The sequence below is a fragment of the Lithobates pipiens genome, unplaced genomic scaffold (assembly GCF_037356315.1).
Source record: "Lithobates pipiens isolate NorthernLeopardFrog02 unplaced genomic scaffold, aLitPip1_a1.2 Scaffold_13, whole genome shotgun sequence".
NCBI lineage: Eukaryota > Metazoa > Chordata > Amphibia > Anura > Ranidae > Lithobates > Lithobates pipiens.
This window is the reverse complement of record NW_027507718.1, coordinates 436,887,384-436,905,040: the sequence shown is the minus strand read 5'-3', so window position 1 is coordinate 436,905,040 and position 17,657 is coordinate 436,887,384.

Below are 17,657 nucleotides of genomic sequence, written 5' to 3'. Positions count from 1 at the left end.
AAGCTAGGCCATGTCTCTGGGTCGGTGTCAGGGCTGGGCTCAGCCCTTCCTTCTCTAAGCTAGCCACTAATTGCCAGCTCCCATCTCTCTCCACAGTTACTCAGCTGTTGTTGATATCCTTCTCGTCTGTCCTGCCTTCTTAAGCCATCTAGCTCAAAGGAGCTCTGTTTTCGCCTCGGTCAACATCACAAGAAACGTCTCCTGTGTTCCTGTTTAAAGACTGACTTTGCTGACATTCCTTCTGGCTCCGGAATTCTGCTTGCTGTTTCACTACTTTGATCCCTGACTTCTGGCTTGGCTGACTATCCGTTTAGGTTACTGAACTTTGACTATGTTTGTTCTTTTTACTTTTATTATTAAAGTGTGATTTAACTGTGCTTCTGCAAAACTAACTTTTACCTCCAGCTAGGCTTTTTAAAAACACCTAGACATTTTCAAAAAAACATGATCAAAAAATATGGGGATTTGGTCACACCATATTGCTATATGGTGCTTAAGCCCACTTACTGCGACAAAGTACCCCATGATTAGTGGGTCCTACACTATCCATAGATTGGGAGATCCTGCTTCTCTGAACCATGGGAGCTATACTCCTCTATATGGGAGAACATGAGATACCTCTCATTAGTGACCACCTGTGTCATGGTGGAGACTTCATGTTACGGTTTTATTTGACAGCCTCAATAGAGCAACGGTTTTCACAAAGCTTGATTTGAGAGGGGCATACAATTTCCTGAGGATTAAGGGGGCGACGAGTGGAAAACTGCGTTTAATACCAGAACAGGCCATTATGAGTACCTCGTAATGCCTTTTGGCCTTTGTAACACCCCGGCAGAGGAATTTATTAATAATGTCCTCTGGGATTTGTTGCAGGTATGTGTGGTGGTCTATCTCAATCATATCCTCATATTCTCCAGGTTTGATGCTTCTGAGACTGGTGTTGGTGCTCTTCTGTCTCAACAACCTACCTCTCAGTGCGCTATGCATCCCTATGCCTACTTTTCCAAGAAATTGTCACCTGCGGAGTGCAATTATGAGATTGGTGACAGAGAGCCGTTGGCGATCATTTTAGCCCTGAAATAATAGAGACATCTCCTTGAAGGTACCACTGTGCCAGTTCTCATTCTTGCCTGAGGCTAAACGCCTCTGTCCCAGAAGGGCGTGATGGGCTCTTTTCTTGTCAAGTTTAAATTATTGTCTCATTCTTACCCGATACTAAGAATGTAAGGGTTGACGCCTTGTCACAATGATTTTCTTCCACTTCCAAGTTGGAGTCAGTTCCTGTGATTCCTCCTGATTGTATTCTGCTTATGGTTTGCACCAGTCTCACTTCTCCTTTGGGTGACAAAATTCTTGCTGCTCAGGTCCATGCTCCTGCTGAGAAACCTTGTGGCCGCTTCTTTTTCCAAGAGAGTCTCCATATTGCCATGCTCCAGACTTACCATTCTACCAAGGCAGCTGGCCACTCTGGGGAGAATCAACTTGTTTGGGCAATTTCCCAACAATTCTGGTGGCCCAGTCTACGTGCTGATGTAACTGCCTTCAAAGCTGCCTGTTCCATGTGTGCTTAGAGTAAGACTCCCGACACCTTCCAGTGGGCCTCCTACAACTCATACCCAATGGAAAGAGGCCCTGGACGCACTTGTCTATGGATTTCATTGTGGAGTTAGCCAACTCCCAGGGCAACACAGTTATCTTTATGGTGGTTGACCGGTTCTCAAAGATGTGTCATTGTATTCCACTTAAGAAGTTGTCCACTAAGGAACTGCCTTCCATCTTTGCTTGGGAGATCTTTCGCTTACATGGGCTATCCAAGGTGATTGTCTCAGACAGGGGTAGTCAGTTTGTGTCCCAGTTCTGGCGAGCCTTTTGTGCACAGTTGGGAATTTAGCTTGCTTTTTCCTCTGCTTATCACCCGCAGTCTAATGGGGCCACAGAACGAGCCAATCAATTCTTGGAGCAATTCCTACATTGCTATATTTCTGACACCATAACAACTGGTCAGACCTATTACCATGGGCAGAGTTTGCTCACAATGGTGCCTTGAATTCTGCTTCCCGATTGTCACGTTTATGGCAAATTATGTTTTCCAACCTTCCACGTTGCCTGACTCATTTGTTCCGCAGAGTATTCCTGTGTTAGAGGAGCATCTCCATGGTCTTTGTTCCACTTGGGCACAAGTCCAGGAGGCTTCACGTTATGCTAATGATAGGTACAAATTCCATGCTGACCACAGACGCCTTCCTTCCCCCACTGAAGTTCGCACCTCGGTTCATTGGGCCTTTCCATATTCTTCACGGGATTAACCCAGTGGCTTAACGCATTAGACCTTCCTTCTAATATACTTATTTCAAATATATTTCATGTCTCCTTATTAAAACCTTTGGTCTGCAACTGCTTTATCACCTCGGTGCCACGTCCTCACCCTGTTCAGGTTGAGAACCATGAGGAGTATGAAGTACAGTCCATTGTTAACTCCCGTAGGTTCCGTGGCCGCATACAGTACCTGGTGCATTGGAAAGGGTATGGTCCGGAGGAACTCTCTTGGGTCTCATCCTCGGACTTACATGCCCCTTTTGTCCTCTGTGATTTCCATAGACGTTTTCCCCTCAAGCCTGGTGGTCCTCCGAGGGGGTGGGGTCGTTGAGGAGGGGGTACTGTCAGGGCTGGGCTCAGCCCTTCCTTCTCTGAGATGGCCGCTCAGCTGTCGGCTAATTGCCAGCTCCCATCTCTCTCCACAGTTACTCAGCTGTTGTTGATATCCTGCTTCTCTGTCCTGCCTACTTAAGCCGTCCAGTCCGGAGGAGTTCTGCCTTCACCTTTGTCAACATCACAATAAACATCTCCTGCATTCCTGTTTAACCACTTTGCTTACTGGGCACTTAAACACCCTTCCTGACCAGACCAATTTTCAGCTTTTGGTGCTCTCACTTTGAATGACAATTACTCAGTCATGCAACACTGTACCCAAATGAATTTTGTGTCCTTTTTTTCCCACAAATAGAGCTTTCTTTTGGTGGTATTTGATCACCTCTGGGGTTTTTATTTTTTGCGCTATAAATGAAAAAAGACCGAAAATTTTGAAAAAAAAACGCATATTTCTTTGTTTCTGTGATAAAATTTTGCAAATTATAATTTTTTTTTCATAAATTTTGGCCACAATTTATACTGCTACATATCTTTGGTAAAAATAACCCAAATTAGTGGATATTATTTGGTCTTTGTGAAAGTTAGAGAGTCTACAAGCTGTGGTGCGAATCGCACAAAATTGATCACACCTGATGTACTGGTGGCCTATCTCATTTCTTGCGACCCGAACAAGTCAGGAAAGTACAAATACCCCCCAAATGACCCCTTTTTTGAAAGTAGACATTCCAAGGTATTTACTAAGATGCATGGTGAGGTTTTTGATGTTGTCATCTTTTTCCCACAATTCTTTGCAAAATGAAGATTTTTTTTTTTTCTCACAAAATTTTCAATGTAATAGGTTATTTCTCTCACATGGCATGTGTATACCACAAATGACACCCCAAAATACGTTCTGCTACTCCTTCTGAGTATTACGATACCAAATGTGTGAGACTTTTACACAGCCTGGCCACATACAGAGGCCCAATATTGAAATAGCACCATCAGGCGTTCTAGGAGCATAAATTACACATTTCATTTCTCAACCACCTATTACATTTTTGAAGGCCCTGGAGCACCAGAACAATGGAAATGCCCACAAAGTGACCCCATTTTGGAAAGCTAACACCCCAACGTATAATCTATGAGGCATAATGAGTCGTTTGAATGGTTCATTTTTTTTCCAGAAGTTTTGGGAAAATGTGGGAAAAAAATGAAAACGCATTTTTTTTACGCAAAGTTGTCCATTTATAAGATATTTCCAACACATAGCATGTACATAGCAAAAATGACACCCCAAAATACGTTCTACTACTCCTCCTGAGTATAACGATACCAAATGTGTGAGACTTTTACACAGCCTGACCACATACAGAGGCCCAATATTGAAATAGCACCATCAGGCGTTCTAGGAGCATAAATTACACATCTTATTTCTCAACCACCTATTACAGTTTTGAAGGCCCTGGAGCACCAGGACAATGGAAATGCCCACAAAGTGACCCCACGTGGCACTGGAGGCAGATGGCACTGGAGGCAGATGGCACTGGTGGCAGATGGGGCTGGCAGATGGGGCTGGCAGATGGCACTGGGGCATGGCACTGGCAGGGGGCGCTGGCAAGTGGCACTGGCAGGTGGCACTGGGGCTGACGGCACTGGGGCTGACGGATGGCGCTGGCAGGTGGCACTGGCACATGGCACTGGGGCTGGCGGCACTGGGGCTGGCGGCACTGGGGCTGACGGGTGGCACTGGCGCTGGCAGGTGGCACTAGCAAGTGGCACTGGCGGCACTGGTGGTGGCAGGTGGCACTGGCGACACTGGAACTGGGGCTGACGGATGGCACTGGCAGGTGGCACTGGTGCTGGCAGGTGGCACTGGCAGGTGGCACTGGCGGCACTGACGGCACTGGGGCTGACAGGTGGCACTGGCGCTAGCAGGTGGCACTGGCGCTAGCAGGTGGCACTGGCAGGTGGCACTGGGGCTGACGGCACTGGGGCTGATGGCACTGGCGGCACTGGGGCTGACGGGCGGCACTGAATTTACGTGGTCAAGCTCCTACACCAGTGACACCTGGGACCATCTTTAAAGTTTTATTCACTCACGTTTCACTTAATGAACTTTTATCTTCACATATATGATTCGAATCATCCATTTACACGAGGAGTGTCGGAGGAACGATCTTGTCCGATCCTAATCGTTGGGGAGTTCGTATCTGCGCACACTAATGGTTGCTCTGGTAAGCCTTTACTACTTACTTAAATTGTACAGTGAAAGAATTTACGTGGTCAAGCTCCTACACCAGTGACACCTGGGACCATCTTTAAAGTTTTATTCACTCACGTTTCACTTAATGAACTTTTATCTTCACATATATGGGGCCTTGTAAATCACTTCACTCATCCAAGGCATGGGACTTGTTTTGATTTGTTTTTCAATCTTGTTGTTTATTTTTTCACTCAATTATAAGTTTGTGCTTCATAGCAATAAGCTGTAGTCTAAACAACTATTTGTCTTTTTTAAAAATAATTTTTTGATCTTTTTGGTTTAATAACCAATTTTAATTTATTGCTTCTTTGTTTATTGCACAATATGCACATGTATATTTTTTACTATTGATGTTTCACTTTTTGGAAACATTATCTTTGAAAGTTTTTTCCCTGATCTATTGCTTCACTATATTCAGTCACGTGTTATATCTATACATATTAAGTGCTGCACTGTTTTTCACACATCTGTCATCATTGCCACGTATCAGTGCCATCTGTCATCAGTGTCACGTGTCATTGTCCTGGTGCTTCAAAAGTGTAATAAATAGTCAACAAGTTAGATGTGTAATTTATGTTCCTAGAACACATGATGGCGCTACCTGCATATTGGGCCTCTCTATGTGGCCAGGCTGTGAAAAAGTCCCACACATGTGGTATTGTAATACTCAGGAGGAGTAGCAGAATTTTTTGGGGGGTGTCATTTGTGGTATACACATGCCATGTGAGAGAAATAACCTATTACAATGACAATTTTGTGGAGAAAAAAAAAAAAATGAAAAATCTTAATTTTGCAAAGAATTGTGGGAAAAATATGACAACATCAAAAAGCTCACCATGCCTCTTACTAAATACCTTGGAATGTCTACTTTCCAAAAAGGGGTCATTTGGGGGGTATTTGTACTTTCCTGACTTGTTCGGGTCACAAGAAGCGAGATAGTCCACCAGTACATCAGATGTGATCAATTTTGTGCGATTCGCACCACAGCTTGTAGACTCTCTAACTTTCACAAAGACCAAATAATATCCACTAATTTGGGTTATTTTTTACCAAAGATATGTCGCAGTATAAATTGTGGCCAAAATTTATGAAGAAAAATTAATAATTTGCATAATTCTGTCACAGAAACAAAGAAATATGCGTTTTTTTCCCCAAAATTTTCGGTCTTTTTTCATTTATAGCGCAAAAAATAAAAACCCCAGAGGTGATCAAATACCACCAAAAGAAAGCTCTATTTGTGGGAAAAAAAAGGACAAAAAATTAATTTGGGTACAGTGTTGCATGACTGAGTAATTGTCATTCAAATTGTGAGAGCACCGAAAGCTGAAAATTGGTCTGGGCAGAAGGCTGTTTAAGTGCCCAGTAAGCAAGTGGTTAACAAGGGACACAACACCAAACAACCTCCTCGAGGTTTACAAATACAAGATAATAATGGTGTTGTGCAAACGTGACATACAAAATAAAAATAAAAATATGGAGATGACTATAAAATAATAAAAATAAAAAACAGGAGACCTTTATTAAAAAAAAAAAAAAAAAGACTATAAAAAAATTTAACATTATTATGGAGATCTGGCTTTAAAAACAAAAAAGATTACTCATGAGATCAGTAGAAATAAGAAAGAAATAATTTTGTGAACTCTGTGTGAATATCAGCAGCAAAACAACTTAATTCTTCTAGCAATATAAAGAAGAAGAGAATGCCCTGCATTGAAAGATTTAAAAATTATCTGTGTGATGAATGTGCCATCTCCATTATGAACGATAGTTTTACCAGATTGAGCGGCTCCGTCTCCTCCTACTTGATTCTGAGCATGCGCGGGTTTTTGGCTTGTCGGAATTGCCACAGATGCATTTTCAGATAGGAACTTTTCCCGACCAAAAAATTTAGAGCATGCTCTCAATCTTTTGCTGGCTGGAATTCGGCTAGCAAAAGTGCGATTTCCAGACGAAAAAGCTCTCATTTCTTTTTCCATTTTTGCCAAAATTACAATAGTGTGTGTACGCGGCATTAGACGGGACTTCCGAATCTCATTCTACACCTATATGTGTTTAAGCACCCACTCATCTCAGGTATCCACCACCCATGGAATTAACAGTGTAAAGCTGCTGTAGTGAGGGCCTGGATGAGTGAACGCTCTGGTTAGCAAACATTCAGTAGTGAAAGAAACATCAGTTTGACACTCCAGAGATCGTAATAGCTATAAAGATGTTAAGAGTTGCAGGGGAGCTAGACATCCCCATGTCCCACATGTCCCCTCTGCCAATATTCCCGACCCCAGTGAGCTCTCCTGTAAAGCACTGATCTCTGGCGTGACACTCATGACAACACCATTACTGGCCCAGCCCTCAATAGCATGAAATAAACTTTTTGTGAATATTGTTATATACATCACCATGGCTCACTTGCAATTAAAGAAAGTCTCAAGACAGTCTTAGGCTGGGTTCACACTGCTGCGGCTACGAGAACCGGATGTGATTCGCACCGCACTGCAGTGCAAATCACATCCGATCTCTGTGCGATGCGAGTTCAGCCATACAGATAGTATGGCTGAATTCGCATCGCACCCGCCCCAAACTCGCACAGGACCCTTTTTTTGTCCGCAGCAGAATCGGATCGCATGGATGTTTAAACCATGCGATTCCGATTCCTGTCCAGGTTTGCAGATCGCACTGCGATATGCGAACTGATCTGGGGGTGTCATTAACGTTTCACTGACACTCCCAGCAGTTCGCATAGGGCAGTGTGAACTGCCGCCAGGAGGCATGCGATGCGGGAACCCGCCGCGGATTCGCGGCGTTCCCGCATCGCTGCAATGTGAACCTAGCCTTACAGTCCTTAGAGGAGGAGAGGTGCGGCAAACCCAACTCTGTGACGTGTGCAAAAGATTGTGGAAGGGCCACAAAAAACATAACAATGGACCATTACAGGAGTAGGTTGCAGTCTGGTCCCTCACTCAGAAGCTTAGTTTGAACAAAAAGCCATAGGTGGTTGGGATCTCGCTGAACAAGCAAACAGGTGAGCCTGGGGCACGTAGAGAGAAGAAAAAACACAAAAAAATTAAAAATGTAAAAGTAAAACAAAAAACTGCACCATGGTATAGATCCAGTGTGATCAAGCTAGGCCATGTCTCTGGGTCGGTGTCAGGGCTGGGCTCAGCCCTTCCTTCTCTAAGCTAGCCACTAATTGCCAGCTCCCATCTCTCTCCACAGTTACTCAGCTGTTGTTGATATCCTTCTCGTCTGTCCTGCCTTCTTAAGCCATCTAGCTCAAAGGAGCTCTGTTTTCGCCTCGGTCAACATCACAAGAAACGTCTCCTGTGTTCCTGTTTAAAGACTGACTTTGCTGACATTCCTTCTGGCTCCGGAATTCTGCTTGCTGTTTCACTACTTTGATCCCTGACTTCTGGCTTGGCTGACTATCCGTTTAGGTTACTGAACTTTGACTATGTTTGTTCTTTTTACTTTTATTATTAAAGTGTGATTTAACTGTGCTTCTGCAAAACTAACTTTTACCTCCAGCTAGGCTTTTTAAAAACACCTAGACATTTTCAAAAAAACATTATCAAAAAATATGGGGATTTGGTCACACCATATTGCTATATGGTGCTTAAGCCCACTTACTGCGACAAAGTACCCCATGATTAGTGGGTCCTACACTATCCATAGATTGGGAGATCCTGCTTCTCTGAACCATGGGAGCTATACTCCTCTATATGGGAGAACATGAGATACCTCTCATTAGTGACCACCTGTGTCATGGTGGAGACTTCATGTTACGGTTTTATTTGACAGCCTCAATAGAGCAACGGTTTTCACAAAGCTTGATTTGAGAGGGGCATACAATTTCCTGAGGATTAAGGGGGCGACGAGTGGAAAACTGCGTTTAATACCAGAACAGGCCATTATGAGTACCTTGTAATGCCTTTTGGCCTTTGTAACACCCCGGCAGAGGAATTTATTAATAATGTCCTCTGGGATTTGTTGCAGGTATGTGTGGTGGTCTATCTCAATCATATCCTCATATTCTCCAGGTTTGATGCTTCTGAGACTGGTGTTGGTGCTCTTCTGTCTCAACAACCTACCTCTCAGTGCGCTATGCATCCCTATGCCTACTTTTCCAAGAAATTGTCACCTGCGGAGTGCAATTATGAGATTGGTGACAGAGAGCCGTTGGCGATCATTTTAGCCCTGAAATAATAGAGACATCTCCTTGAAGGTACCACTGTGCCAGTTCTCATTCTTGCCTGAGGCTAAACGCCTCTGTCCCAGAAGGGCGTGATGGGCTCTTTTCTTGTCAAGTTTAAATTATTGTCTCATTCTTACCCGATACTAAGAATGTAAGGGTTGACGCCTTGTCACGATGATTTTCTTCCACTTCCAAGTTGGAGTCAGTTCCTGTGATTCCTCCTGATTGTATTCTGCTTATGGTTTGCACCAGTCTCACTTCTCCTTTGGGTGACAAAATTCTTGCTGCTCAGGTCCATGCTCCTGCTGAGAAACCTTGTGGCCGCTTCTTTTTCCAAGAGAGTCTCCATATTGCCATGCTCCAGACTTACCATTCTACCAAGGCAGCTGGCCACTCTGGGGAGAATCAACTTGTTTGGGCAATTTCCCAACAATTCTGGTGGCCCAGTCTACGTGCTGATGTAACTGCCTTCAAAGCTGCCTGTTCCATGTGTGCTTAGAGTAAGACTCCCGACACCTTCCAGTGGGCCTCCTACAACTCATACCCAATGGAAAGAGGCCCTGGACGCACTTGTCTATGGATTTCATTGTGGAGTTAGCCAACTCCCAGGGCAACACAGTTATCTTTATGGTGGTTGACCGGTTCTCAAAGATGTGTCATTGTATTCCACTTAAGAAGTTGTCCACTAAGGAACTGCCTTCCATCTTTGCTTGGGAGATCTTTCGCTTACATGGGCTATCCAAGGGGATTGTCTCAGACAGGGGTAGTCAGTTTGTGTCCCAGTTCTGGCGAGCCTTTTGTGCACAGTTGGGAATTTAGCTTGCTTTTTCCTCTGCTTATCACCCGCAGTCTAATGGGGCCACAGAACGAGCCAATCAATTCTTGGAGCAATTCCTACATTGCTATATTTCTGACACCATAACAACTGGTCAGACCTATTACCATGGGCAGAGTTTGCTCACAATGGTGCCTTGAATTCTGCTTCCCGATTGTCACGTTTATGGCAAATTATGTTTTCCAACCTTCCACGTTGCCTGACTCATTTGTTCCGCAGAGTATTCCTGTGTTAGAGGAGCATCTCCATGGTCTTTGTTCCACTTGGGCACAAGTCCAGGAGGCTTCACGTTATGCTAATGATAGGTACAAATTCCATGCTGACCACAGACGCCTTCCTTCCCCCACTGAAGTTCGCACCTCGGTTCATTGGGCCTTTCCATATTCTTCACGGGATTAACCCAGTGGCTTAACGCATTAGACCTTCCTTCTAATATACTTATTTCAAATATATTTCATGTCTCCTTATTAAAACCTTTGGTCTGCAACTGCTTTATCACCTCGGTGCCACGTCCTCACCCTGTTCAGGTTGAGAACCATGAGGAGTATGAAGTACAGTCCATTGTTAACTCCCGTAGGTTCCGTGGCCGCATACAGTACCTGGTGCATTGGAAAGGGTATGGTCCGGAGGAACTCTCTTGGGTCTCATCCTCGGACTTACATGCCCCTTTTGTCCTCTGTGATTTCCATAGATGTTTTCCCCTCAAGCCTGGTGGTCCTCCGAGGGGGTGGGGTCGTTGAGGAGGGGGTACTGTCAGGGCTGGGCTCAGCCCTTCCTTCTCTGAGATGGCCGCTCAGCTGTCGGCTAATTGCCAGCTCCCATCTCTCTCCACAGTTACTCAGCTGTTGTTGATATCCTGCTTCTCTGTCCTGCCTACTTAAGCCGTCCAGTCCGGAGGAGTTCTGCCTTCACCTTTGTCAACATCACAATAAACATCTCCTGCATTCCTGTTTAACCACTTTGCTTACTGGGCACTTAAACACCCTTCCTGACCAGACCAATTTTCAGCTTTTGGTGCTCTCACTTTGAATGACAATTACTCAGTCATGCAACACTGTACCCAAATGAATTTTGTGTCCTTTTTTTCCCACAAATAGAGCTTTCTTTTGGTGGTATTTGATCACCTCTGGGGTTTTTATTTTTTGCGCTATAAATGAAAAAAGACCGAAAATTTTGAAAAAAAAACGCATATTTCTTTGTTTCTGTGATAAAATTTTGCAAATTATAATTTTTTTTTCATAAATTTTGGCCACAATTTATACTGCTACATATCTTTGGTAAAAATAACCCAAATTAGTGGATATTATTTGGTCTTTGTGAAAGTTAGAGAGTCTACAAGCTGTGGTGCGAATCGCACAAAATTGATCACACCTGATGTACTGGTGGCCTATCTCATTTCTTGCGACCCGAACAAGTCAGGAAAGTACAAATACCCCCCAAATTACCCCTTTTTTGAAAGTAGACATTCCAAGGTATTTACTAAGATGCATGGTGAGGTTTTTGATGTTGTCATCTTTTTCCCACAATTCTTTGCAAAATGAAGATTTTTTTTTTTTCTCACAAAATTTTCAATGTAATAGGTTATTTCTCTCACATGGCATGTGTATACCACAAATGACACCCCAAAATACGTTCTGCTACTCCTTCTGAGTATTACGATACCAAATGTGTGAGACTTTTACACAGCCTGGCCACATACAGAGGCCCAATATTGAAATAGCACCATCAGGCGTTCTAGGAGCATAAATTACACATTTCATTTCTCAACCACCTATTACATTTTTGAAGGCCCTGGAGCACCAGAACAATGGAAATGCCCACAAAGTGACCCCATTTTGGAAAGCTAACACCCCAACGTATAATCTATGAGGCATAATGAGTCGTTTGAATGGTTCATTTTTTTTCCAGAAGTTTTGGGAAAATGTGGGAAAAAAATGAAAACGCATTTTTTTTACGCAAAGTTGTCCATTTATAAGATATTTCCAACACATAGCATGTACATAGCAAAAATGACACCCCAAAATACGTTCTACTACTCCTCCTGAGTATAACGATACCAAATGTGTGAGACTTTTACACAGCCTGACCACATACAGAGGCCCAATATTGAAATAGCACCATCAGGCGTTCTAGGAGCATAAATTACACATCTTATTTCTCAACCACCTATTACAGTTTTGAAGGCCCTGGAGCACCAGGACAATGGAAATGCCCACAAAGTGACCCCACGTGGCACTGGAGGCAGATGGCACTGGTGGCAGATGGGGCTGGCAGATGGGGCTGGCAGATGGCACTGGGGCATGGCACTGGCAGGGGGCGCTGGCAAGTGGCACTGGCAGGTGGCACTGGGGCTGACGGCACTGGGGCTGACGGATGGCGCTGGCAGGTGGCACTGGCACATGGCACTGGGGCTGGCGGCACTGGGGCTGGCGGCACTGGGGCTGACGGGTGGCACTGGCGCTGGCAGGTGGCACTAGCAAGTGGCACTGGCGGCACTGGTGGTGGCAGGTGGCACTGGCGACACTGGCACTGGGGCTGACAGATGGCACTGGCAGGTGGCACTGGTGCTGGCAGGTGGCACTGGCAGGTGGCACTGGCGGCACTGACGGCACTGGGGCTGACAGGTGGCACTGGCGCTAGCAGGTGGCACTGGCGCTAGCAGGTGGCACTGGCAGGTGGCACTGGGGCTGACGGCACTGGGGCTGATGGCACTGGCGGCACTGGGGCTGACGGGCGGCACTGAATTTACGTGGTCAAGCTCCTACACCAGTGACACCTGGGACCATCTTTAAAGTTTTATTCACTCACGTTTCACTTAATGAACTTTTATCTTCACATATATGATTCGAATCATCCATTTACACGAGGAGTGTCGGAGGAACGATCTTGTCCGATCCTAATCGTTGGGGAGTTCGTATCTGCGCACACTAATGGTTGCTCTGGTAAGCCTTTACTACTTACTTAAATTGTACAGTGAAAGAATTTACGTGGTCAAGCTCCTACACCAGTGACACCTGGGACCATCTTTAAAGTTTTATTCACTCACGTTTCACTTAATGAACTTTTATCTTCACATATATGGGGCCTTGTAAATCACTTCACTCATCCAAGGCATGGGACTTGTTTTGATTTGTTTTTCAATCTTGTTGTTTATTTTTTCACTCAATTATAAGTTTGTGCTTCATAGCAATAAGCTGTAGTCTAAACAACTATTTGTCTTTTTTAAAAATAATTTTTTGATCTTTTTGGTTTAATAACCAATTTTAATTTATTGCCTCTTTGTTTATTGCACAATATGCACATGTATATTTTTTACTATTGATGTTTCACTTTTTGGAAACATTATCTTTGAAAGTTTTTTCCCTGATCTATTGCTTCACTATATTCAGTCACGTGTTATATCTATACATATTAAGTGCTGCACTGTTTTTCACACATCTGTCATCATTGCCACGTATCAGTGCCATCTGTCATCAGTGTCACGTGTCATTGTCCTGGTGCTTCAAAAGTGTAATAAATAGTCAACAAGTTAGATGTGTAATTTATGTTCCTAGAACACATGATGGCGCTACCTGCATATTGGGCCTCTCTATGTGGCCAGGCTGTGAAAAAGTCCCACACATGTGGTATTGTAATACTCAGGAGGAGTAGCAGAATTTTTTGGGGGGTGTCATTTGTGGTATACACATGCCATGTGAGAGAAATAACCTATTACAATGACAATTTTGTGGAGAAAAAAAAAAAATGAAAAATCTTAATTTTGCAAAGAATTGTGGGAAAAATATGACAACATCAAAAAGCTCACCATGCCTCTTACTAAATACCTTGGAATGTCTACTTTCCAAAAAGGGGTCATTTGGGGGGTATTTGTACTTTCCTGACTTGTTCGGGTCACAAGAAGCGAGATAGTCCACCAGTACATCAGATGTGATCAATTTTGTGCGATTCGCACCACAGCTTGTAGACTCTCTAACTTTCACAAAGACCAAATAATATCCACTAATTTGGGTTATTTTTACCAAAGATATGTCGCAGTATAAATTGTGGCCAAAATTTATGAAGAAAAATTAATAATTTGCATAATTCTGTCACAGAAACAAAGAAATATGCGTTTTTTTCCCCAAAATTTTCGGTCTTTTTTCATTTATAGCGCAAAAAATAAAAACCCCAGAGGTGATCAAATACCACCAAAAGAAAGCTCTATTTGTGGGAAAAAAAAGGACAAAAAATTAATTTGGGTACAGTGTTGCATGACTGAGTAATTGTCATTCAAATTGTGAGAGCACCGAAAGCTGAAAATTGGTCTGGGCAGAAGGCTGTTTAAGTGCCCAGTAAGCAAGTGGTTAACAAGGGACACAAGACCAAACAACCTCCTCGAGGTTTACAAATACAAGATAATAATGGTGTTGTGCAAACGTGACATACAAAATAAAAATAAAAATATGGAGATGACTATAAAATAATAAAAATAAAAAACAGGAGACCTTTATTAAAAAAAAAAAAAAAAAGACTATAAAAAAATTTTACATTATTATGGAGATCTGGCTTTAAAAACAAAAAAGATTACTCATGAGATCAGTAGAAATAAGAAAGAAATAATTTTGTGAACTCTGTGTGAATATCAGCAGCAAAACAACTTAATTCTTCTAGCAATATAAAGAAGAAGAGAATGCCCTGCATTGAAAGATTTAAAAATTATCTGTGTGATGAATGTGCCATCTCCATTATGAACGATAGTTTTACCAGATTGAGCGGCTCCGTCTCCTCCTACTTGATTCTGAGCATGCGCGGGTTTTTGGCTTGTCGGAATTGCCACAGATGCATTTTCAGATAGGAACTTTTCCTGACCAAAAAATTTAGAGCATGCTCTCAATCTTTTGCTGGCTGGAATTCGGCTAGCAAAAGTGCGATTTCCAGACGAAAAAGCTCTCATTTCTTTTTCCATTTTTGCCAAAATTACAATAGTGTGTGTACGCGGCATTAGACGGGACTTCCGAATCTCATTCTACACCTATATGTGTTTAAGCACCCACTCATCTCAGGTATCCACCACTCATGGAATTAACAGTGTAAAGCTGCTGTAGTGAGGGCCTGGATGAGTGAACGCTCTGGTTAGCAAACATTCAGTAGTGAAAGAAACATCAGTTTGACACTCCAGAGATCGTAATAGCTATAAAGATGTTAAGAGTTGCAGGGGAGCTAGACATCCCCATGTCCCACATGTCCCCTCTGCCAATATTCCCGACCCCAGTGAGCTCTCCTGTAAAGCACTGATCTCTGGCGTGACACTCATGACAACACCATTACTGGCCCAGCCCTCAATAGCATGAAATAAACTTTTTGTGAATATTGTTATATACATCACCATGGCTCACTTGCAATTAAAGAAAGTCTCAAGACAGTCTTAGGCTGGGTTCACACTGCTGCGGCTACGAGAACCGGATGTGATTCGCACCGCACTGCAGTGCAAATCACATCCGATCTCTGTGCGATGCGAGTTCAGCCATACAGATAGTATGGCTGAATTCGCATCGAAACCCGCCCCAAACTCGCACAGGACCCTTTTTTTGTCCGCAGCAGAATCGGATCGCATGGATGTTTAAACCATGCGATTCCGATTCCTGTCCAGGTTTGCAGATCGCACTGCGATATGCGAACTGATCTGGGGGTGTCATTAACGTTTCACTGACACTCCCAGCAGTTCGCATAGGGCAGTGTGAACTGCCGCCAGGAGGCATGCGATGCGGGAACCCGCCGCGGATTCGCGGCGTTCCCGCATCGCTGCAATGTGAACCTAGCCTTACAGTCCTTAGAGGAGGAGAGGTGCGGCAAACCCAACTCTGTGACGTGTGCAAAAGATTGTGGAAGGGCCACAAAAAACATAACAATGGACCATTACAGGAGTAGGTTGCAGTCTGGTCCCTCACTCAGAAGCTTAGTTTGAACAAAAAGCCATAGGTGGTTGGGATCTCGCTGAACAAGCAAACAGGTGAGCCTGGGGCACGTAGAGAGAAGAAAAAACACAAAAAAATTAAAAATGTAAAAGTAAAACAAAAAACTGCACCATGGTATAGATCCAGTGTGATCAAGCTAGGCCATGTCTCTGGGTCGGTGTCAGGGCTGGGCTCAGCCCTTCCTTCTCTAAGCTAGCCACTAATTGCCAGCTCCCATCTCTCTCCACAGTTACTCAGCTGTTGTTGATATCCTTCTCGTCTGTCCTGCCTTCTTAAGCCATCTAGCTCAAAGGAGCTCTGTTTTCGCCTCGGTCAACATCACAAGAAACGTCTCCTGTGTTCCTGTTTAAAGACTGACTTTGCTGACATTCCTTCTGGCTCCGGAATTCTGCTTGCTGTTTCACTACTTTGATCCCTGACTTCTGGCTTGGCTGACTATCCGTTTAGGTTACTGAACTTTGACTATGTTTGTTCTTTTTACTTTTATTATTAAAGTGTGATTTAACTGTGCTTCTGCAAAACTAACTTTTACCTCCAGCTAGGCTTTTTAAAAACACCTAGACATTTTCAAAAAAACATTATCAAAAAATATGGGGATTTGGTCACACCATATTGCTATATGGTGCTTAAGCCCACTTACTGCGACAAAGTACCCCATGATTAGTGGGTCCTACACTATCCATAGATTGGGAGATCCTGCTTCTCTGAACCATGGGAGCTATACTCCTCTATATGGGAGAACATGAGATACCTCTCATTAGTGACCACCTGTGTCATGGTGGAGACTTCATGTTACGGTTTTATTTGACAGCCTCAATAGAGCAACGGTTTTCACAAAGCTTGATTTGAGAGGGGCATACAATTTCCTGAGGATTAAGGGGGCGACGAGTGGAAAACTGCGTTTAATACCAGAACAGGCCATTATGAGTACCTCGTAATGCCTTTTGGCCTTTGTAACACCCCGGCAGAGGAATTTATTAATAATGTCCTCTGGGATTTGTTGCAGGTATGTGTGGTGGTCTATCTCAATCATATCCTCATATTCTCCAGGTTTGATGCTTCTGAGACTGGTGTTGGTGCTCTTCTGTCTCAACAACCTACCTCTCAGTGCGCTATGCATCCCTATGCCTACTTTTCCAAGAAATTGTCACCTGCGGAGTGCAATTATGAGATTGGTGACAGAAAGCCGTTGGCGATCATTTTAGCCCTGAAATAATAGAGACATCTCCTTGAAGGTACCACTGTGCCAGTTCTCATTCTTGCCTGAGGCTAAACGCCTCTGTCCCAGAAGGGCGTGATGGGCTCTTTTCTTGTCAAGTTTAAATTATTGTCTCATTCTTACCCGATACTAAGAATGTAAGGGTTGACGCCTTGTCACGATGATTTTCTTCCACTTCCAAGTTGGAGTCAGTTCCTGTGATTCCTCCTGATTGTATTCTGCTTATGGTTTGCACCAGTCTCACTTCTCCTTTGGGTGACAAAATTCTTGCTGCTCAGGTCCATGCTCCTGCTGAGAAACCTTGTGGCCGCTTCTTTTTCCAAGAGAGTCTCCATATTGCCATGCTCCAGACTTGCCATTCTACCAAGGCAGCTGGCCACTCTGGGGAGAATCAACTTGTTTGGGCAATTTCCCAACAATTCTGGTGGCCCAGTCTACGTGCTGATGTAACTGCCTTCAAAGCTGCCTGTTCCATGTGTGCTTAGAGTAAGACTCCCGACACCTTCCAGTGGGCCTCCTACAACTCATACCCAATGGAAAGAGGCCCTGGACGCACTTGTCTATGG